Genomic DNA, 23,174 nt, shown 5'->3' on the forward strand with positions numbered 1-23,174 from the left:
TTATGTTGGGCCAAAACGGGGTCCCCTCAAAGCGAGGTACGCGCTCGGCCTCCCCGGAGCGGCCCGGACCGGAGCCCCGCGCCTGGCGCCGGGAGCGGTGGCTACTTCCAAAACCCGGCGGCGGATCCGGGTCGGCCCGGAAGTGCCCGGCGCGGGAGGGAGTGAGGATGAGCCTCGCGAGCCGCCGCCGCCGCGCGCACGCGCCCTCGCGGGCTGGGGCTGGGGCTGGAGTCGCAACTCGGAAGCCGGAGCCCGGACGGGCCCCGGGCGGGGGGTGGGGGGGCTGCGCGGGGGCGGGAGCGGCCGCCCCTGGCGGCGGGTTTGTTTATCCCGGGGAAGAAGTTTAGGAGCGGGAGATAGGGAAGGAGGGCGGGTCGGGGAGGAGGGATGCGGTTCGGCGGAGGCGGCCGCCACAGGGACTCGCCGCCATCACCTCAGCCGTCGCGGCCGCCTCAGCCTCTGGCTCCTGGGGCCGCCGCAGCTGCCACCTCAGCCGGAGAGGAGCCGCGGCCGGGACTGCCCGCCGCAGTTCCGCACGTACGGGTAGGTGCCCCTCCCCCGCCGGGGTCCTTGCCGCAGCCCTGGCCGTTCCCCCCGCCCCCCACACCCCCCCACACCCAGACTCGCTTGCGTCGGAGCCGGGCGGCCTCCTCCGCGCTCACCGCGCCCCCATCCCATTTCGTTCGGGAACCCGGCTCCGGCGGCTCGCCTGCTCTGGTCTCGGATTGCCTTCCGCCCCCGCCCCTCAGTCCCACCCTCCGCCCCCCGGACCGCCCTCGCCTGGAGTCTCTACTTCCCCTGGGGGCGCTTCCCTCCCCCCCCACCATTGATATCCCAGCCTCCACCTACCAGGATACCCCCCTGACTTGCATCCGAAGCCTCGCCCTGTTTCCTTTTCAGTCTCCCTCTGTACCTGTATACCTCCATGCCCGCCTATTTATACCTTGTCTCTTCTTCCCTCCCTGAGTACTGCCCAAAGTGGGAAACTGCCTCACCCCCGCACCTAGCATCCATATCCATACCGCCTATTTCAAACATACTCGAAATTGTCATCCGTGTTAGCCCATTTTTAGGGTAAATTCTCAACTCCCCAGACAGACATCTAGTACCTCCACCTCGGTGGTCATGCCCTCCACCTCCCTACCTCCAAGCACAAATTGCCCACGCAAATTCTCATTCACCAAGGTACATCAAGCCAACTTTGTGGTGCGGAATCCAAGACTCGATTTCCCCCCATTCTGGTTCCTTCTGCTGTCATTTCTCCTAATTGCTTGAATCTATGTACTCGTGTAGTGAATCACGTAAAAAGAAGAGGATGGCATCTCCCCCGAAGTAGATCCAGTAGAAATGAGATTCACCCATTTGCTTATCCCAACTTTTGGCTTCTTTCTCTGTGAATAGTGACATTCAGCCATACTTTTGATGTTTTGTCTATAGTCCTGGGCCTGGATTGTTCCATTATAATACTCGTGTTCCCAGTTTTTCCTTACAATTGAATCGACTGTTTTTCTTAGACTGGAAACTTAAGTAATTAAAGGTTCATGCCTTGGAAAATTACATCTCTTTTGCCATAATGGGAATAGTTGAATATTTCAAATTATCATCCTGGTATTCTTGAGAGAAATGGTGCCTGCTGTTTAAGAGCTCAGACTGTAGCCGAACTGCCATGATCTAAACATCAGCCTTGCCATCTACCAGCTCTGGTCTTGGACAAGATCTCCCTGTGCCTTTATTCTTAGAACTGTAAAATTGAGATACTGATATACTTCATAAGAACGTGGTGATAATTGCATAACTTAATGCAGGTAAAGTGCAACAGTGCCTGGCACATGGTAAGCGTCAAGCAAATGTTCATTATCTCTTGACTTGATTTGGCTATTGGTATATTAATTTTGAGAGAGTAAGGTGGCAATCAGAAGCTACCTTTTTGCTCTTTTTCATTTAACACCCTTTTTGATGTAGATATGATTCATATTTTGTTACTGTATAAGTTAATTCCTTCTGGTATGAAAAATACAGAGTTTTAGTTCCCTATTTTCAGGTAAGTTACGAGACTACAAGCAGGTCATTCCCAATTTCAGTTGTCTGGAAATTTTAAATTTCTATCTTTGTTTTGAGATTAAATAAAGTTGAAAGTATAGTAGATTTATCATACTGGAAAATGAGGATTTTACAGATACTATAATTTTACAGATTAAATACTCAAAACTGGTGGTATTCTTCACACCCATATGTCCTTTATGTTGAATTGCTGGTCAATATGGAGCTTTGTCTTCATTCAGAATACTAGTGGCTTTTCTCTCTTAACATGTTACGTTTGTTCACATAACCATACCTTGATGTTTCCCAAATTTTGCTCACTCTAAAACTGACAATTTTTGTCATATTTGCTTATCTCCTATGCATTATTATTTTCTTAATATATATTTTTGAAACAACTCACTTAAACAATCCAAATAGGTACTGTTTAATGTGGTTACAAATAGCAAAATTTTGGTATCACAATTTACTGTCCTAATTACATGTAAAATTATGTGCATATGCAACTATCAGAATAAAGATCTTTGCTCATGTATAGCCTAAATGTTTGCTCATTAATAGCTTTTTGTGTCAACAGAATGTACTCCAAACTTCCGGTGACACTGCTTTTGCTTATGCTATTTCCTGGTCTAGAATAACCTTTGCCCTTTCTCCTGCATATCCAAATTTACCTATCTTCCTTCCATCTCTTACTATATTCACATAGTTCCTGCCAACATTGTTTTTTATTTTTGTTTCTTGGCTCTCCTACTTTCTGTATTGTGTATTTTTGGCTTTTAATAGTACAGGCAGCTCCGGTTCAAGAAAAATGACTCCCCTAGAATCAGACTTTTAAAACTTAGGGGAACTTTGAAGGGGTGGAATAAAATTGACATTTTGTATCTACTCTGTACTAAGCACTATTCCTTTGGTTTTGTCAATACTCATTATTTCCAAAAATATTTAATGAACACCTACTTTGTGCCAGCCCTTGCGGATACACAAGAGCAGCCCTTCTCAACTGGGGTCTCAGTGAGTATCAAGCCCTAATTCTCTAAGGCATCCAAGGTATGCAGTGAATTAACTCCATTCCTATGCACCTAAAATGGTACTAGCTTTGTACCAGCCCTGAGAGAGAGAACTGAGGAAATAGTCACTTAGTTCAGTTACTGTAGTATTTAATTCCTACAGAACCTTGGTTGACAAAAGCTTCATCAGACAATAATACAGACTCTATTCTTGTGTAATTTATATTTTAGTGGCACTGATAGACAAAAAGGAAATAAACAGATAAAATTATTGTATAAGAGAGCACTGGTAATATTAAAGATAATGATAATCACTAACACTTATAAAACACTGTGCCCAGCACTGTTTCAAATGACTTATATATATTAACTTGTTTAAACTTCATAACAGTCCTTTAAAGAAGGCTTCATTGTATCTCCATTTCACAAATGAGGAACCTGAGAAACAGAGATTACTTAACTTCCACAAAATCATTTAGCTAAATAAGCAGTGGAGCCAGGAAATATGGTTTCACAGTCTTATCACCTTTTGTTGGCTCTCAGATCTTCCAATTTCTTGTTGGTTACCTAAGACAAGGTTCTCCACCTTTCTGAAAAATCCTCTCTCGCTCTCCCTTTCTCTCTCTTTCTTTTGTTAAATCGCAAAAGTTTCCCTGTCTTTACGTTGTTTAGGGAAGTAAAAAAAGTGAACTTTGTGTAGGGCACCTGGTACACAGACTTATCCCAAGTCTTATTTATGTATGACTAGATACTGAAGTCATTAAAATGTGGTGTTCCTGCCCACTCTTTTGTTTCCTGTCTTAGATTTATTATTTAGGAAAAGTTTGTTGAACTGATCTATGCCAGACACTGTGCTAGGCTCTGCTGACACATGCTAATGGAAAGAGTGTACCTGTCTGTATTCATGGAGGCAAAAGTCTGTTGGGGAATAAAAAAACTAAACAATTACAAAAACAATAATTTCAGTTATGGTAACTGCTACAAAGGAAAATTATTGTAAGCAGTGAAAGCCCACTAATGTATCAGTGAATAGTTCTCTAAAAAAGGACTTTGAGCCTGAAACCTGAAGGATGAACTGGAGTTACCCAAGGGATGGTGATTTCAGCTTTCTGGAACTGAAAAGTCTTGTAGGGGCTGGACCTTAGCACATGCACCTGGGTGATATAAAACGAGACTGTAATAGATCACAATGGTCAATCATTGCTAAGCATTTTGTACTTAATCCTAAGAGCAATGGGAAACCACTGGAGAATGTTAAACGGCTGAATAAGTTACTTACATTTTGTTTTAAAAACATCACTTGGCTGCTCTGTGGAGGACGAATTGGAGAGAGAGAGAGGCATAAATCCTGGGAGACCAGTTAGCCCAGTGCTTCTCAAACTCATCTGTGGTGAAGGACGTGTTTTGTTTTAGCTTCTAATCTGTACTGTTCTTTAGTAACACAATAAAATGGATGTTGTGGAAGTGTCAAATTGCGATAAAAATTTCTAAATGCTTCCTCTCTGTTTCTGTATTTATCTTATCTCAGACCAGTAGCAATAGTTCGTGGACCAGTATTGGTCCACAGACCATACTGAGTAGTATTGAGTTCAGCTATTATAGTAACTTAGGCAAGAGATAATGGAATCTTTGTCCAGGATGGCAGTGATAGAGAAAAGCAGGTGGATTTGACAAATATTTGGAAAGTAAAATTGATAGGATTGGGTGATGAATTAGATTCGGAGATCCAGAGAGAAGAGAAGTCTGATTTCCAGAGTTAGTGGTTCTTGTGTCTAACATGGGGAGTACTGGGGGAAGAACAGTTTTTTGTTAGTTTCTGGGAAGGCAGGGAGTATTGATCATAATGCAGTTGGGAATAGTCAGTATATTGCTTGTAATTGATGTCTTAGTGTGGGATGAGGTTGCCTAAGGAGACTGTATATAGAGAGAAGATATAGGGACATAGTCCCCTATAAATCTTCAACATTTAAACATTGGAAAAAGAAATGAAGCAAAGGAGACTGAGAAGGTGTAGCCAAAGGTTGGAGGAAATTTTCCTGGTCATTACTGAGGCTACCAGTAAGGCGAGAGACTGTAAAAGGAGGGAGTGGCTAATCAATGTTGAATGAAACTGAGAAATCAAGTAAGTTGGGAACTACAAAATATACATTGTCTTTAACAACCTGAAGGAAATTATGTATGTCTCAATAAGTCCATCCATAAATTACTTGATGAATTTTGTTTTAATCTGCCAAAGCAACAATCCTAAATTTAGAGTAAAATTATCATATCTGTATCATGAGCCATATCTTCCTTCCTGAGCTCAGACCCATGTTTCTGTTTGTCACCATCTGGATGTTCTATAAGCATCTTAAACTCTATTTCTGTAACTCATTCATTCACAACACAGTCCAACAGAATATGTTATTTTAAGTACTATTTATCCGGCATTGAATACTAGACTTTTAGGAATACAATTAGACCTCAGAGACTAGGGGCAATGGACAATTCAATACTGTTGTTATAGTATGATTAGAGCTGTCAGCAGTTTATTCAGGTTGCCTTGGAAGCACAGAGAAGGGGCATCAGCGAAGGCTTTCTAAGGAAAATGACACTTGGGCAGAGTGTTTCTGAAAGACAAGTGGAGTGGTGGAGAAGGCAATACAGTGGTAGAGGAGGCTAAGGAAATTATATTTAAGTAGTATTTTGAAAGCATGCGAAGGCAAGAGCAAGGAATTGTGGCTCTAGCATACGGGTGGTAGGTTAGGTTGGCCATGCCATTCAGAAGTTTTTCTCTTGAATTAATACCTCTTTCTGTTTGCTGTTTGATTAATATCACCACCCGTGTCGTCACCAAACATGGAACTATCTCTGAATACCTTAAGAAATTAAAGATTGTCTTTGTTGTAGTATTTATTGTCCAAGGTAGTGTTTTATGTTTGCTGGTTAGCTTTATATTTTATATATTATACCTATACTTATCGAATCATTAAGTAACTGATAGTATAAATTAAATATTTCAGTTATGCTTTAGTGATTTTTTTTAATTAGATAAATTTTATACATATAACTTGTTATCAAATTTAGAGAGTTGAAAATGAAGGCCTGGGTAAGGATTGCTAAGAGTTTAGTAATAAACCTCAGGTAGATGGTCAATGATGGTGCTTTTGCGTTCAGTAGAATAAGAACAATCCCCTGGTACCTTAAATGCTATGTAAAGTAGTTGTCTAAACATCCTTGGACTTACCTCTTGCACCATAGAACACAGTCCATCTGCAGGGATTACTTTCTGAAGAATATTGTAGTTGGAAAATCTTAATTGGCAAGATCAAAGCCTCAAAGGAAATAGTGTGTTAGAAGGGGAAATGATGTTCTAATGGATTTTAAAAATGCAGTAAAGGTTCTAGAAGATACCTGCTTTAAAATAAAAGGGAGTGGGCTACATCAAAACTTGCTTCTGACATACTTTCTTGAGATTGTGTAAACGTGTTATTCTGCATGCTCTTTTTGTAACTTTAAAGTTTATTTTTGTTCTTAACTTGCTTTAATATTTTTTGCTCTTGCCTTTTCCCTGGTTTTTGTTTTTTTAAAATCTTACTACATTTTTGTGTAATATATGCTTTTCATATATTATTGTGGTTTTTACAGGCACTCTTTTCCAGGCTTTTTATTTATATAAATAAATAAGTAAAGCCCTTCTGTGATATTCTTCAGACCTGCCTACGTTTTCCAAAGGAGGACAGAATAATTATTAACATTGTATTCTGAATTGTGTTACATAACTATGTAAAACAACTTTTCGTAGGTTAAAGATAGCAGATTAAAAAAATTTGATCTACAAATATAAATTTGAATTACCTCAACTATGGTTGGGACAGGTTGTTTACATACCTGAAGTGAAAGAATGATGGAGATATAATTCATCTCTGCAATATGAATGTGCTTAGAAAGTACCGCCTTCCCCCCAAACTCCTTTGGGGTTGTCATATTTGCTTTCATCCTTTATTAAATACATGAATAAAAATAATTGGGAATAACAATTCAAAACAAAAAAAGGTTTTCGCTCATATTAGATAAAGCGAGATCTCAAAGGTTGTACTATAACTGAAAAGTAGTGTGGTGCTTTTTTAATATTGTTTGAGATTTGTTAACTAAGAAGATAAAATTGTTTCCTGTGTGGGTATGTTTTCTGAAGCAAATTTAAGGTTTTCCTTGTGTAAAATTCAGTTGTACTTCTCCTTTCCTGTGTTGCCCATCCCCACCCCCATAATTAAGTGATTTTTAAGGTAGAGTGCAGTTGTCTTATGGCATTTGTTTTCATTGTAATTTGGATACAATTTCTGATGTTTTAGTGGGAAATTCCCCTGAAAGGTAAATAGTTCTCATCCTATAAAACGAAAACAAAAAAAACAAACACAAAGTATTAGTGAATATAAATTCATCCTGAAATTGTCAAGGCTAGTATCAGTATCAGCACAGGAAACTATCAAATAGGTACATGAATTTTATTTAGCTAAATTTTTTTGGTGGCGACTCTTAGGATCATTTAAAACCTTTATTAGCCAGTTCTTCAACATGGCGGTTAAGTTTAATATGTCCAGTTTGGTAGAGAAGATCAAGTGGGGCGGGAGCACATATGAAATCGATTTGGTCATTTCTGATTCCATTCAGATTTATTTATTTATTTGTTTATTTATTTATTTGAAAACGTGAAAATACTTTTTCATGTGAGCATTTTATCAATGGCATTTGAGAACTGGCTTGAATCAGTATTTTGGAGGTATCTTGATTCATGCTTCACTGTTGGTATTTTTTTCCTCAGGTGTCTTATTGCCACTGTGTTGTCTGTCTGCCTCCCCTCACCCCAAATCCTTCATCAGAAAAGTTTCTTCATTAAATTGTATAAGGAAACCAGTATTTTTCTCCTAGCAGACTATAACCAGGATTATTTGAACTTGGGCCTGAGTAACTTGACAGTTTACTATAGTGTAAAGATACCATGACATGGAATTTCCTCGTAGATCATTTTGGTTTAAAGACAACTACTACCCTTTTTAAAGGTGCTTGTACCAGACAGTGTCAGTACTTTAGTTATTTTACCTCATTTACTTATTACTAACCTATGAGATGTGGATAATACTATAAGTTTTTAATTGCAGTTACCATCAATTACCAGATGAACCATTACTTTATGTACGAGAGAGAGAGAGAGAGAGAGAGAGAGAGAGAGAGAGAGAGAGACAGTGTGCGCGCACGCACTGTAAATAACAATTATAAAATACCATCAATTTCAGAAATGTTAAAATATGGAATAAAAATGGGTACCTTAGAATTAGTGAAATGTGGCATTTGTGCTGCCTCGCTTTATGGTTACCACCCAGTCTTCAAAATAGCTAACCTCCTAATATCAAGTAAAGTCAGGATAAATTTAGTTCTGCTTCATTTCAGAGCTCTCCAGGCAGCATAGCATAGAGGTTAAGAGTGTGCATGCAGACTGCTATTTCATAGCTTTAGCTTTGCTATTTTAGGCAAGTTGCTTAGCATCTCTGCCTCAATGTTCTCATCTGTATAATGGAAATCATAGTACCTATCTCCAGAGTTGTTATAAGAACTAAATGAGTTATATTTACATTTAGAATAATACTTTCCCCATAGTTAAGTGCTTTGTATAGATGTTGGTTAAATAAAAGCAGTAATGCAATTTTTGATCTAAGCTATATAAGTTGATGATGTACTTAAAAGGGAGGGAAAAGGGGCCTTGTCAAATGGTTCATTGATATTTTGTGCATACAATGAAGATTAAAGTATTTTATTGATTTGTCTCTTAAAGCTAATGTAAGATTGCAGTCTTGGCAAGTTTGATATCTAAATTGCATTTTTATTTTCATAAAAATGATACTTATAAAGGATCAGCTGAAATCTGCTTTTCTTTCACCTCTGTTACTACATTTAGTCATAATATCGATTGCGAATAAGATGGATGTCTTGAAAATAACCTGTAATATACTTAGGATTCCTGTCAATCTTACAAGGAATTCATTCAGAAATATTTTAAAGGGTTTCAGTATTAACCATGTATTTTTTTTTTTTTTTTTTTTTTAATTTGCAGGTGGCATTGCTATTTCATTCATACCATAAATGTTCAGAATCAGTTTTTTCCTTCATTCGCCCTGCTCCTCTTCCTTTCCCCATTTTGGATAATGGCATCACAACCAGCTGCTCAAACCAGGAACCTGGAAGTCAAACTTGCCTCATACCATTTCCCGCACCACATCAGTCTCTTTTCCACCTCTTTAATATTTCTTCAATCCTTCCTCAACTTCCAGTTTCACAAAACAGCTTCATAGAAGCATATACCTCTTCACTGGTTGAAGTATGAAGTTTGCTGTGGGTGCAGAGGCACGTTTATTTCAAGCTCTGCAGCAGGGAACAGGTGCTGGAGGTTGTAGTGTTGCAGTTTGGTAATGTTTGGAAAGGAATGGGCAGTAATTTCAGAATCAACATTCCACTCTATGGAGGAAAATTAATACTGAAGCAGTTTTTGTTTATTTTAATGGTTTTATGTGTATATGGTTTCATTGCTTCATATTGAGATTTAAAAATCTTGTCATATACACTGATAACAAAAATAGGTTAAGATCTTCCTTTGATCCTGATTTTTCTCTCATTCCTCATTCCCACTTTTGCCTTCTATCAGTTTGTTCTTTTTTTGTTTGTTTTGTGCTTACATCATTCATTTATTCCGCAAATATTTATTGACCAACTATTTTCTGTTTACCGTGGTAAATTGGAAATAGCCCTTGACCTGAAAGACTCACTATTTGGAATTTATTAATCCTGTCCAGTTATTGAGTTCTTAGGCACAGTGCTGAAATCTTTATATACACACTTCTTTTTTAAAATTAAAATTACTCCTTTATAAACAGATATTGGTTAATAGTATGTTTTGTTCTACTATATATACTTAAACACATTTTAACTCATCAAATGTTATGTGGCTTCAGAATGTTTTGAGTGGCTCTTACCCAGCCTCTTAAAATTAAAACCCATCAGGAAGTGTTCTACTTGGCAGTGTGTCATTGTTAATTTTAGAGGCTGAAAATGGATAGGCTTTCATCATCTTAGATTCAAATGGTCCATTCTTAGTTATCAACCAGCCAACTGAGTCCTTCAAAACTAACATCTTAAGGCCACAGACCCAATCCAGGTCTATATATCTTGAATTTGAGTTTTGGGGAAGTGGGGCATTAAGAACAGGACGCTGAAATCATAGAACTTTTTTAGTAATAACTTGCCATCTTCAGCCAGTATTTCCTGTTGGTCAAAGGACTGTTTTTAAAGAGGCACATAAATGTATCCAGTATTTTCTGGAGAGAACTGTGTTGTTAAAATTCTTTTCAAATTAGTATTTTTTCCTAAACAGGATTTAACTTTTATGTTCTGTTACCTTAATATAGCCTTCTTTGTTTTAATATAAAAATGTTTTAAATTAGCATGAGGGAAGATTCCAAAAAGTGTTCTGTCCCAATTTTAGGGTGGAAGTAACATGGCACTGGGAAGAGGATTTTTATTATAAATATGTAGGCATCAAGGATGTGTATTTATTAGATATTTATTTGCTTTTTTTTTTGTTTTAGTTAAACTTTTATTGAAATATAACATGTTCAAAGACATGCACATAGCAGCATACAGCATGTACACCTTTGTGTCTGGCTTCTTACCCTGAACATTTGTATGTGATCTGTCCATGTAGTTGTAGCAGGAGCTTATTCATTCTCATTGTTCTGTAATATTCTCTTCCATTGTATGACTACACATACACCATGATTTATCCATTCTACTGTTGGTGAACATCTAGGCTGCTTCCAGTTTTGAGCCACAATGAATAGTACCCCTATAGAGTACTCTTCTACATAACTTTTGGTACACATGAATACATTTCTGTGTAGCACATTCTGTACCTTGTAGTGAAGTTGTTGGTCTGTGGTGTGTGTTTATGTTTAGTTTTAGTATAAATTACACATTGTTTTCCAAAATGATTGCACCAGTTTATAGTTTAATCAGTAGTAAATGAGAGTTCTGCTTGTTCCACATACTCTGCAACATTTGCTTGATACTTGTCTCTTTTATTTGGCAATTCTAGTGAGTATAAAGTGGTCTTGCATTGTGGATAGCCTATTTTTTTCAAAATAAACATGATTCCATTTTCCCCACTCATACTTACACATCCCTCCCATGTGCACACCAACAGAAAGTACAATAGAGACATGCTTATTTACACAAAACCCGTTGGATTATACTGGTTGCCTTTTCAGTTGATAAGATGCAGACTATAAAACACATTTAAGTATAATTTAAGGAAAATGAGACCGTCATGAAAATTATAGCTTCACTGTATAGTTCACTGATTTTCAGACAAATGGTGCACTTCTGCCTATTACTAAACATGAGAAAGGTTTTAAGATTTTGCAAGCTGGTGAAAAGTTTCGTAGGCTCTTTTATTGAGTGAGTTTGCAACATTGGCCCACAGCTGTAATTACATAGTGCTGGAATGCACTTGCTGTTACTTGACTGTCTACCCAGATTGTAGGTTGTATTCATTCATTATTTTGTGAGGTTTTGCTACCTCTTGAATAAGGAAAATACTGCCTATACAGCAGAGCTTACTCAGTTTTCAAAACTTGAAAGTCAAATTGAGAAAAATTTACCATATGCCCACAATAAGCTGTGTATTGTTTTATATTTAATTTCTTGTTATTTATGGATTTTTTTCTTGTGTCACAAAAGGCAGTGTTGCTAATATGTATTCATTTTCAAATTGTATAGTGAAAATCAAGGATGCGAAAAATATTTCAGCCTGCGTATTCTTTCAGTATTAGGATTACGGTTAGTCTCTTTTCATTCTTCAATGAATGTCGATCATGTTAGAATCATATGTGGGGAAGCACCATTCTTGTACATTTTGGGCATCGTAATTCATTGTTAACTTCTATGTAAACACACATATAGAGTCATAACTGCAGATAAGCCCATAGATTTTCCTTTTTAACCTTTTATATGCCTTTTTGTAGCTAATATTTTTATATCTTACTTCATTTATTATTGCCGCAAAGTACAACTGCAAGGTAGAACAGTTGTTTGATAAATACTTGTGCTCTACATATTCACATGCAATTACTGATTTTTACTAGTTATAAGAACCTTGGGGGTGGGGGCAACTACCTTGGAATTCCTGGCTCATCATCAGAGGAGCTGAGATCGCATTCATGTCCGTAAAGTGCTCCTGTGAGGTACGAGAAGAACTCAGTTTATTTTGCAAAACATTTCCTTGTTAGAGAGGTAGGATTAGTAGGTGGATGGCAATAGATTCCTTATTAAGTCTAGTTTGACCACATGTTAACTTCATTTCAGAAAAGACTGGATTAAAATCCAGGGTCTCCTCACACATTGCTCTTCCTGGATCATATTCCTTTAATGACAGTTTTGGGGCAGGGATCTCCATGATTGGACATGGGCTAGACACAAACAATTAGAAGCAACTAATTTTGGTCTTAGGTGATGATGGTAAGAGAGAGGTTTGATGCCACTGCTCTTAATGTTTGGTACCAGCCTGTTGTTTCATGTTCTTTGGTGCAGCTTGAAAGATTCACGAAGTCACAAGGATGTTAGTAGGTGCTATCAGTGGGAAATTACAGGTTTGTGAGCGGAAATAGTGGCTGGGCAACCCTGCTATAGAATGTGTAGAGCAGCACTGTTTACTAAAGCTTTGTGCGGTAATGGAAATGTTCTATAAGTTCCACTTTCCATTTTCATAGACACTAGCCACTTGTGTCTACTGAGTACTTAAAATGAGTCTAGTACAATTAAGAAACTGAATTTTTAATTTATTTTATTATTTGGTAAGACTTATTTTGCAACAAATCATTTTGACAACAATTAGTTAAAAAACAAGTATGTGTTTAATGAAAGCATACACTTAAGAAGTTGCTATTTTGTTTTTTTAAGATTTTTGTATACCATTGCCCAGCAGCCAAAATAAAGGAGCAGACAGTGGGTGGTTAGATTGATATGGAGTGAAGGAGGGTTTACAGAATGGTTGTGGTTAAAAAAAAAAAAAAGTGAATTGTTAAGCATGCTTGCTAGAGAGTGTGTGAAATGATGCATTGTGGATTTTGATTCTGATAAGGAAGGGAAGCTGTATGGGGATAATGACTTAAGAATGAGAAGGGCTAAATGAAGTGTTGATAATAAGTATTAAGGATTAAATTGATAACAGGAATAAGTTCTGTTATAAAAATGATATACTGAGGTTTATTTTCATAGTTGGTTAAGCTATTCCAGGTAATACGTTCCAAGTCAGAATCTTTGGGGAAAAATTGCTAAAATGTTAAGTGGATGAGATCATTCAGGAAGGTAAGGAACTTTGCTGGTTGGTCAGAATCCACAGACGTGAAGTTATCCAAGATGATGGCAGGAATAGTGAAGAAGGCAATGGAGACAAGTGCGAAAGTCCTCCATAAAGGAGCGTAACTGGAAGAGGGGAGTAGATCAAAGCACAGGCGAAGCTGGTAAGAGAATATATTAATAATATTGGACTCATGAAATTGCCACTTTTGGAAGTGTGGAAAAGTAGTCTGGGAGAACAATGAAGAGTTGGAAGAACTCTACTTCAACTTTTTTTCCCTAAATCCTTCACAGGTGTAAGGACAGTATTATTTTAGTAATTCTACTTTAGGTGCTTATCTTTGTTTCTCCAGTGCCTGAATTATTTAGGTACCTAATAAATGTTTGTTCAGTAAATGCTAGAGTGAAATTCTTTCAGTGTCCTGGAATTCTAGAACAAAGAGTATTGCTTAGAGACTTTAAAAAAGTGATTTGAAAATTAGTAAAAGGAACTGTTACTTTAACACAATTGTATTTTCAAAGTATAGATTAATTACCCCAATTTTAATTAGACATATTTGTATTTGAAAAGGTAATACAGGAAATGAATTATATAACATTTTACATAAATTGGTGGATAGTAGTTTCATAACGGGTTATTAAGGGTAGCTAGGATATTTGGGGATTGTTGATCTTTACAGGTTGACAAGAAGTTATTGCAAAATTGATGCATATCTTTCAGACCTTTCAACGATTATTACAGCTCTAATCTCCATAACTCCTTATTTTGTTGTTCCATTTCATTGGCACATTAGGCTCTTGAGGGAGGTATTGTAGCACATTAATTTTGGGCAAGATAGATAAAGAAGTCTTCAGTAATTTAAGGTAAAATTTTTAGCCATTGCTAAATGAGCAGGAGATGAAGAATGAAAGTGAGAGACTCAATAATTCTGTAAAAGTAAAACTATGGGGTCAAAAGGTTTAAACAAATGGTTACCCATATTTTCCTAAAAAGATTTTGGGGGAGAGTAGGAGAAAGGAGAGGGAAAGAATATTGCTTTTATATTGCGGATGAATGCTTTAGGACTCAGTAAATTTGAAAAATGCCCGGGGTTAATAGTGGATCCAGATGGCAACAAACTGTGTAGACACTACTGTAAGTATATTACAGACACTACTATAAGTGTGTATCTCCTGTAATACTATCATCTTTCTGAGTAAGGAATTATTCCCTTTCTGAAGATGAGGAAGCTAAAGGCCACAAAAGGAAAGTAACTTGTTCAAGGGTTATGAAACTTAATATATATATGTATATATGCATACGTGTGTGTGTACACACACACACACACACACACAGCGTACAAAAAATGTATACACATTTTAAGAAAGGAAAAACTTAAAATTGTCATACTCAATATACACTGATAACAAAAGATGAATACAAGTCGTGTATACATTTGTTTTTTTGGCACCCCGGTATATATATGTTTAAATTTGTATTGTTATATACACAGATCTTACAGGTACATTTCAATAGTTTTAACAGATGTGTTCATCTGTATTACAACAGCCCAATCAAGATATAGATCATATCTGTTACTCCAGAAAGTTCCTTGAAGGTTACCCAATTCCTTCGAGAAGTTTTGGACATCAGTCTGACCCTTTCCAACTCTACCTCCACATTCCTTGCATTAAAAGGGAGATGGAAGTTGAATTTATTTTATCATTTGTATTTTTAACTAACAAGAATTCTTTCTTGTTTTCTGACCACCTTTTCAAAGTAGCTTGTTCTTGTTTTATTCAAGTATATGTTTATGAGAAAAAAAATTAAGTGTACCATTCTGTTCCCTGAATTATTTTCATTTCTACTAGGATTATTTCGTTTGTTTTATATTTTTGGATCTTTTCGCAAATATCTGTTGTCTTTGGTTTTCCATTAATGTTTTGAGATGAACAAGTAAGTTGATGAGTAACGGTATCTGACTGATAGGTTTTCTTCCTGAAGTTGTTAGGTCTGTTTCCTGGCAGGCCTCTCCCCTGAAAAAGGAAGACTGTGAATGTGTTCAGTGTAGGTGGGCAGTGTCTCAACAATGACCTGTAGGTTGTGTGTGTAAGTTGCGAACGTGTACACATGTCAGAGTAAGGAGGGCTTTATTTTGTGTGGTAGAGTGCTTTAGTATTTAATGTCTGTTAGGAATGATCTCTTCTCTCACCACCTTGTCCCTGATGTCTGTTATGATACTCAAGTTAACTCCAATCTCTACTTTGTTTGTCTCTCAGTCACTGACACTCTCATAAGGAATGTGCCCAGACAAGTGGCCTGCTTCCTTTAGAGGGCAAGTCTTGGGCTTTGGCATGATGGTAAAACCCACAACTGCCAGCCTTGGGAAAGGGGAGGGCTCTACCTTTCTCAGCTAGCCCAAACACTGTTTCCAAAATAATTAACCTGGGGAATGTCATTGTCCTTTTCCTGCTGTTTGTATTTGATGAAGGGATGGTTCTTATCTGGGCCTCCTTGAAAGAACTGTGAATACTTCTAGTGTCTTGGATTGTGATTTTTCTCTCTTCATTTCTCTGCTAATTTGTTCCCATCTAATTGATTTCTCTACTAATTTGTTCTCATTTATCTGCCTTGAATTTCTCAAAATTTCTGTTACACTAACATTACCGTTTCTTACTTTCCAGCCTTATTATGCCTTCATTCTTTTGTAAAACTGTTTTGTCATCTCACTGGTATGTTGAAAAGTAAAAGAGACAGATAAATGTGCTCGCTTCACTGCCTTGAGCCATGGCCTGTTTTCAAAATTCCATCTTGGGTGCAATATCTGATGTAGTTATCTAGAAATTAGAAAATTGATGGAAAGCTATATAACTGTCACATAAGTTTGGGAGAGGATTTGAATCCCTTTGTGGGTTTTTTAAACCAGACGTCTTTTTTTTTTCCCTGTTACTAATGTGCTGAAAAGGATGTCCTTAAGAACTTATATGTTGGTAGTGTAAATTTAGGCTGAAATCCAGGCAGGTCTTACCAAATCTTAGTGTTATAATTTTGGGCAGGTGATATAGCCTTTTTGTACTCAGGTTTGCATCTATATATAACATTGGCAGAGGCAGTTATTACCTTCTTCATAGAGTTATTTTAGGAATCAAATCAGATAAATACTTAAGCCTGGCATATAAAAAGTCATTAAAAAATAATCTATTCTTGGTATTATTAAATTGCTTCTATTCAGGAAAATGTTAGTTATGAATTTTGATAGCTCTTTCCTTACAGAACAGGTAAGTTCTCCAAAGGCTTTGAAGTAGTTTATCATAAAATAAAATCTCACAGTGATTCTCTTTGTAATACTGAAGGTGCATTTGCAGAGGAAAATCCTCCTGCTATGTGAGTTGAAAACTTGGTGAAGAAATTTGTTGGTGGTTTGTTGGAGTCAGTAGCAAGCATACTTGCAGGGGTTTGGCTACTAGAGATTGTTGTTCCCTTATTAGGAAGCGCTGACTGGAGTAGTATAGCTCTTTGCATAATTGGGCTCTCAGAAAGCCAGTAAATAACACTCATCTCATTGTATCATTTCTGTGTGTGCACTTCTGTAAAGCTGTGATAAATATGATGTATACTTTTATGGTCTTTTTAAAAGACCATGTAGCACCCTACCATCACCACCCCGCTTCTCCTACTGGGATCTCAAACTCCGAAGTTGTCCCAAAACCCAACTTCTTACTGTCTTTTACATGAATTCCCTGCGTTACTGAACTAAGTCTGTTTTCTAAACTACAAATCTTGATATCCATAATTCATCAAAATCTTGTCACTTGGACCTCTGCTAGTCTGACTTCTTATATCATAAGTTAGTTTTACCTGTTTTAAAACTTTGTCTGAATGGAATCATACAGCATGTCTGCATTTTTTGGCTTAACATTATGTCTAAGATATATCCATCTTGCATGTTTTAATAGATTGTTCATTCTTGTGGCTGTATAGTATTTCATTATATAACTGTGTCACAATTTATCCATTATATTGTTGATGGACATTTGTGTAGTTTTTCGTTTTTGGTTATCACAAGTACTTTATTGCTTTATTTTCATGGTTATATATGGAGTCCCTCTATGAACATTCTTATACACACCTTTTGTACAAATTATATTCTTGTACATGTGAATGTATGCTATTGGATATATACCCAGGAGTGGAATTGATGGGTTGTATCCATTTGTTTGGCTTTAATAGATACTGCAAATAGTTTTCCAAAGTGGCTATACTAATTTATACTTTCACTATTAGTGTAATTTTTATTCACTTCTCAATATCTGTCAACATTTATTTTATTGTTTTTTGTTGTTTTTTTAATTTTAATTTTAGCTATTGTGTTGTGTGAGTAGTGGCATCACATTTTTGTCTTAATATGTTTGCCTAAAGACTGATGAATACCTTTTCATATGTTAAGTGACCTTTTGGATGTCCTCTTTTTTACTTTTTATGTTAGTCTTCGGCCAAATTTATGTTAGTCTTTGGCCAAATCTGTTGGATAGCCTGCATGTTTTATAGTAATTTGCAGGAATTCTATTTGTATTTTAGATATAAGTCCTGTGTTGGATACCTGTATTGCAAATTTCTTCTACCTTGTGTTCTGCTTAAGAAATATTTGCCTACCCCAGTGTTATAAAGATATTCTCTCATTTCTCCCCCCAAAACAGTAATGGTTTACTTGCATATTTATATCTGAAGTATGCCTAGAATTGACCATTGTATATGATGTGAAGTAGGAGTCAAAATTTTATTTTTCTGTATGACTATCCATTTGACCCAGCCCGATGTATTAAAAGACCATCCCTTCTGTACTTTATTACTACCTTTGTCATGGGTGAACTGACTAAAATGTGTGTGTTTCTGGCCTGTTTATTTTCTTCCACTCATTGACCAGTTTCTCTATTTTTTACACCAATACCACACACTGTTAATTTCAATGACTGTGTTTTAAGTCTTGATACTTAATACTTATTTCTTATACTTGAGTCTTGATGTCATATACCTGATATACTTAAAATCCTTTAGTTTTGTTGTTCAAGATTACTTTGGGTATTCTTCACCCTTTTATTCATTGCGAAATAATTTTAGAATAACCTGCCAATTTCCACAAAAAGCACTATAGAGATTTTGATTGTGATTGTGTTGAATTTATATGTCAACCCGGGGGGAATCCTTTATTAGATAAATTTTTAATTTCATGAACATGGTATATTCCTCCATTAATTTAGCTTACCTTTGCTTTCTCTGAGTATCATTTTGTAGTTTTCCGTGTAGAGATTGTGAACATCCTTCATTAGATTTGTTTCTAGAATTGGATTTTTAAATACTAAAAATGGTATCTTTTAAATTTTTTATTTTCTGATTGCTGCTAACATATAGAAATACAATGGATATTTGTATGTTGACCTTTTTTATACAGTAACCTAGACAAAATTACCTGTTAATTCAATTAATTTATACATTCATATTATCTGTGAATAATGATCATTTCTCTCTTTTCCAATTGCTTTAAGGTACTGGCTAGAACTCCCAGTACAATGCTGAATTCAAGTGCTGATAGTGGTCTTTCTTGTCTCATCTGACTGGGAACTTAGTGTAGGGGTGTGTTTTAAGACACTTCTTATAAAATTAAGGAAGTTCTCTTTTGCTTCCAGTTTGTAAAGAGATTCTGTCCTGAATTGGTATTGAGTTTCATCAGACATTTTCTGCATCTATCAAGGTGATCCTTTTTCCCCTTTTTTTGGTTAATAAGATAAATTACATTATTAGATTCTAATGTTAATCAGCCTTGCATTACTCGAATAAAACCCCATTGGTCATGCATTATACGTTTTATGCAATGCTAAGTTTGACTTGCTATTATTTTGTGTAGGATTTTTACTCCTGTGTTCATGAAAAATACTTTCCTATATTTTACTTTCTTGTAATGTGCTTGACAGGTTTTGGTATAAAAGTCACATTGGTTTCATAAAACAAGCTTCAAAGTTTGTTTTTGTTTTCCGTTTTGCGGGAGAGCTTGTGCAATGAAGCTATCTGTAAGTTTTCTTTGAAGGAGGGTTTTAATAACTAATTTAATTTTAATCAAAGTAGGACTATTTATGATTTTCTTTCATGCTGTGTATTAGTTTTGGTAAGTTATATTTTTCAAGTAATTTTCTCATTTCATCTAAGCTATCAATTAAATTAGTGCAACGTTTTCATGATTGCCTCATTATTTTTTAGGGCATCATTTTTGGTGGTGTAAAATTGTGTCCCTCTGTTTTCCTTTGATTAGTCTGACTAACCCTGTCAATTTTACTATTTTTTCACAGTCAGCTTTTGGCTTTTTATTTTGTCTTGTACATTTCCATCCCCCAATCATTGGTTTCTGCTCATACCTTTATTATTTCTTCTACTTTCTTTGGGCTTGACTTTTTTTTTTCCCTCCTTGCTTCTTTAGATGGAAGCGCAAGTGTTTCATCAGCTTTCCTTTTTTGCTACATTCATGAAAGGTTGTATGTTTCCTAAGCATTGATATCGCTATGACTTACAAGTTTGGAAATTTTTTATCTTTAATATCATTCAGTTGAAAATATTTCTGATTCCCATTGTGATTTCTTTTTTCACCCATAGATTATTATTTAGTATACTGTTTAATTTCTGGGGACTTAGATATTTTGTAGCTATCTTTTGCTTATTGATTTTAATTTAATTCCACTGTGATTAAGGACATTTGTTTGCAAGGTTTTCTTTATCATGTAATAATATGGTTAATTTCGGTAAATGTTTTCTGTGTAGTTGAGAAGAATTTGCATTCTTTTGCTGTTGGGTGCCATGTTGTCTCTCTACTGTGTTTCCCCAAAAATACGACCTAGCCGGACAATCAGCTCTAATGCGTCTTTTGGAGCAAAAATTAGTAAGACCGGATCCGGCTAGGTCTTATTTTCGAGACAACACGGTATATGTACTGGGGGTGCCAAAAAATGTATACAAGTGGACACTTTGGTCATCGTTGCTCAAGCAGTAGTTCACCGTGATCAGTAGTGTCTATATGCTGATGGTAACCACTTTGAGCACCTTTTGTAATTGCAGAAGTCAAACGTGACTTGTATTCATCTTTTCTTATCCGTATATATTGAGTATTACAATTTTAATAGTTTTCCTTTCTTAAAATGTATACATGTTTTTGGCACTCTGTATATATACATATACATACACACAGACACATGTGGATATCTAGGCTATTCTTTTAGTTATTGAGAGGAGTGAATTAAAGTCCCCTATGGTTTTTGGAACCAATGTTATTGCATGCAGACAGATTTAGAATTATGTTTTCACAATTAGTCTTTTTTCTCATTATGTTCCTTTTTACCTTTTCTAATGCTTGCTTTAAAGTGTGTTTTGTCTGATCATGGTATAGGTGTACTTGCTTTATTTTGGCTAGGATTTGTAAGTATATATTTCCCGTCCTTTTTACTTAAACCTTTCTATATCCGTATATTTAAGTCTTCCCAGAACAGTAAATACTTGCGTTGCTTTTTCCTCACACAGCTTCCCATAATGTTAACACCACATTGAACCCATATTAAACACCCGTAAATAGAAAAACCTTGTTATTATATTAAATAATATAACGATATTAAACTTAATGAAACCAAGACATTAACATTGGTATAATACTGTTAACTAACTGAAGACTTCAATCAGATTTTTTACCAGTTTTCCCACTACTGTCTTTTTACTACTCTGAAACCTGGCATTGCACTTAGTTGTTATGCCTTTGGTTATCTCGTTATTTAATCCAGTCTGATAAGTGGAGTGTGTAGCCTATTTACATGTAAATGTAATTATTTTTATCTATTATATTTTGTTATGCTGTCTCACTTTTCTTTTAGTGGTTGCCCTAGTGATTACAGTATGCGTCATTGACTTACAGCTAATACTAATTCTTAGACTTGCCACTTCCCCAAGAATGACAGACCCTTGAAACACTTTTCATTCCATTTACCCCCATGCCTTTTACATTATTGTTGCCATGCTTTTTAATTGTACGCATATTTAAGCTCCACATGACATTACAATTATTGTTTTGTTGTCAATTTTGGGAAATTCTCATTTATTTACCTTTTCTTATTGCAGTTCCATTCACACTAGGTTATACTTTCATTGTGTCTCACATTTGTCTTAGGTTCCTTTTGTATTTTTCATAATTTTTTTCTACTTTAGTGCAGATATCTATTGACCTTTAAAGTTTATAGTCTGTTCAGTCTGCTGTTAAACATATATTAAATTGTTAATTTCCACTTTCCAGTTCTAGAATTTCTACTTGATTCTTTCTTAAAGAATTAAATTCTTGATAAAATTTTCACCTATTTTTCCCATCTTTTTCTCTCTACTACAACATGTTAATCACAGTTATTTCGGAGTTCTTGTCTTCTGACTTCTGTTTGAAAGTTCTGTGGGTGTGTTTTTGGTGCTGTTTTTTTTCTCTCCTATATTTCATTCATAGGCATCTGTCTTTTGACACCCTGGTAATTATTAATTGAATACCATCCATTATGAAAATTGTAAAGACTCCAGATGGTATCTTCTTTCACAGAGGATTCATGCTTTCCCCTCCTAGTTATAAAGCATAGGGGCTGGTAACTTTGAGACAGGCAGGGACTGTGTGAGTCAAGACTGAATTAGGCTATTCTGTCCATTTGGTTTGTCCTCATACAGCCTAGCTTTCCAGGCCTTCAAATGAGAGCTTGATGTTCTACTTGAACCTCTCTTTCTGTAGGATCTTGAACTCTAATCCTTGTCTCCTCAGCAATATGAGATACATGAAAATGTCGCTGTGCTTTTTGAAGGCTTCCTTCTTGGCATCTTGCTCCATGCAGTCAACATTCAGCAGAAATATTAAAGGGCGTTTTGCATTAGGATCTTAGCTCCTCAGGTATCTTACTTTTGTTTTCTACCTAAGAGACCCACAAAATCTTCGCTGATATTTCTACCCCTTGGCAGCAGCCCTCAGCCAGGACAAAATCTGGATTCTCATTTTTCTTTGTAACTAGAATCAGCAAATAGCTTTACGGAAGAAAGTAGCTGTAGTATATCAGCTTACCTTTAGGTTATTCCCTCTTCTCTGGAATTGTGGGACCCCAACCCTGATTGCTTGAGCAGCTCTAGATGCCTTTAAATAGATAGTTATTTTTATCCAAATTTTTCTACTTGACAGCAGAACTTAATTCACCTGCCAACTATTCCATCCTACTCAGAAGACCTCATGATAACTTTTAAGTACTTTTTAATATACATTAATTTGACTTGATTATTACCACCCTTACCACCACTACCCAAATTATTTATCCTCATATGTCACCTGTGAAGTTTTCCTTGCTGTTTGTGTTTTCTGGTACTCACTTTGTGCTATGTGTATTTATATATTATTTGATGTTAGTCAGTTACTAACCACATTCGAGAAATGAGATGCTATAGTCAAAGGATAGACAAAGGAAAGGCCCAATGTCTATAAGATTACAGAATTCATGACAAAACAATGATTCAGGTTGGTCTCAGTATTTCTATACTTGGTGATAAGTAAGATCTGTGCTTTAGTTTGTAGTCTTATAATTCATTTGCTTCCTTTAGAGTCTAGCTTGGACTATCTTCAGGACATGCTTTCTGTCCTGACAGTGCTTCATTATTCCATACGTTCCACTGTCCTATTATATTGAAAGTATCCCAGCATGTATTGTCTCTCCTGCTATTTT

At 36.4% G+C, this 23,174-nt stretch overlaps 1 protein-coding gene across 1 annotated transcript in view; it reads left to right on the plus strand.

The window, feature by feature from the left end:
- Window positions 1-288: 288 nt before the first annotated feature.
- Window positions 289-23,174, plus strand: part of SPOPL (speckle type BTB/POZ protein like) — a 58,907-nt gene continuing 36,021 nt past the window's right edge. The window contains 1 exon segment of the mRNA XM_088794614.1: window positions 289-543. The gene's annotated coding sequence lies outside the window, so the exon portion shown is untranslated.

The sequence above is a fragment of the Rhinolophus sinicus genome, chromosome 17 (genome assembly GCF_057876585.1).
Source record: "Rhinolophus sinicus isolate RSI-liver-muscle chromosome 17, RSI-T2T, whole genome shotgun sequence".
NCBI lineage: Eukaryota > Metazoa > Chordata > Mammalia > Chiroptera > Rhinolophidae > Rhinolophus > Rhinolophus sinicus.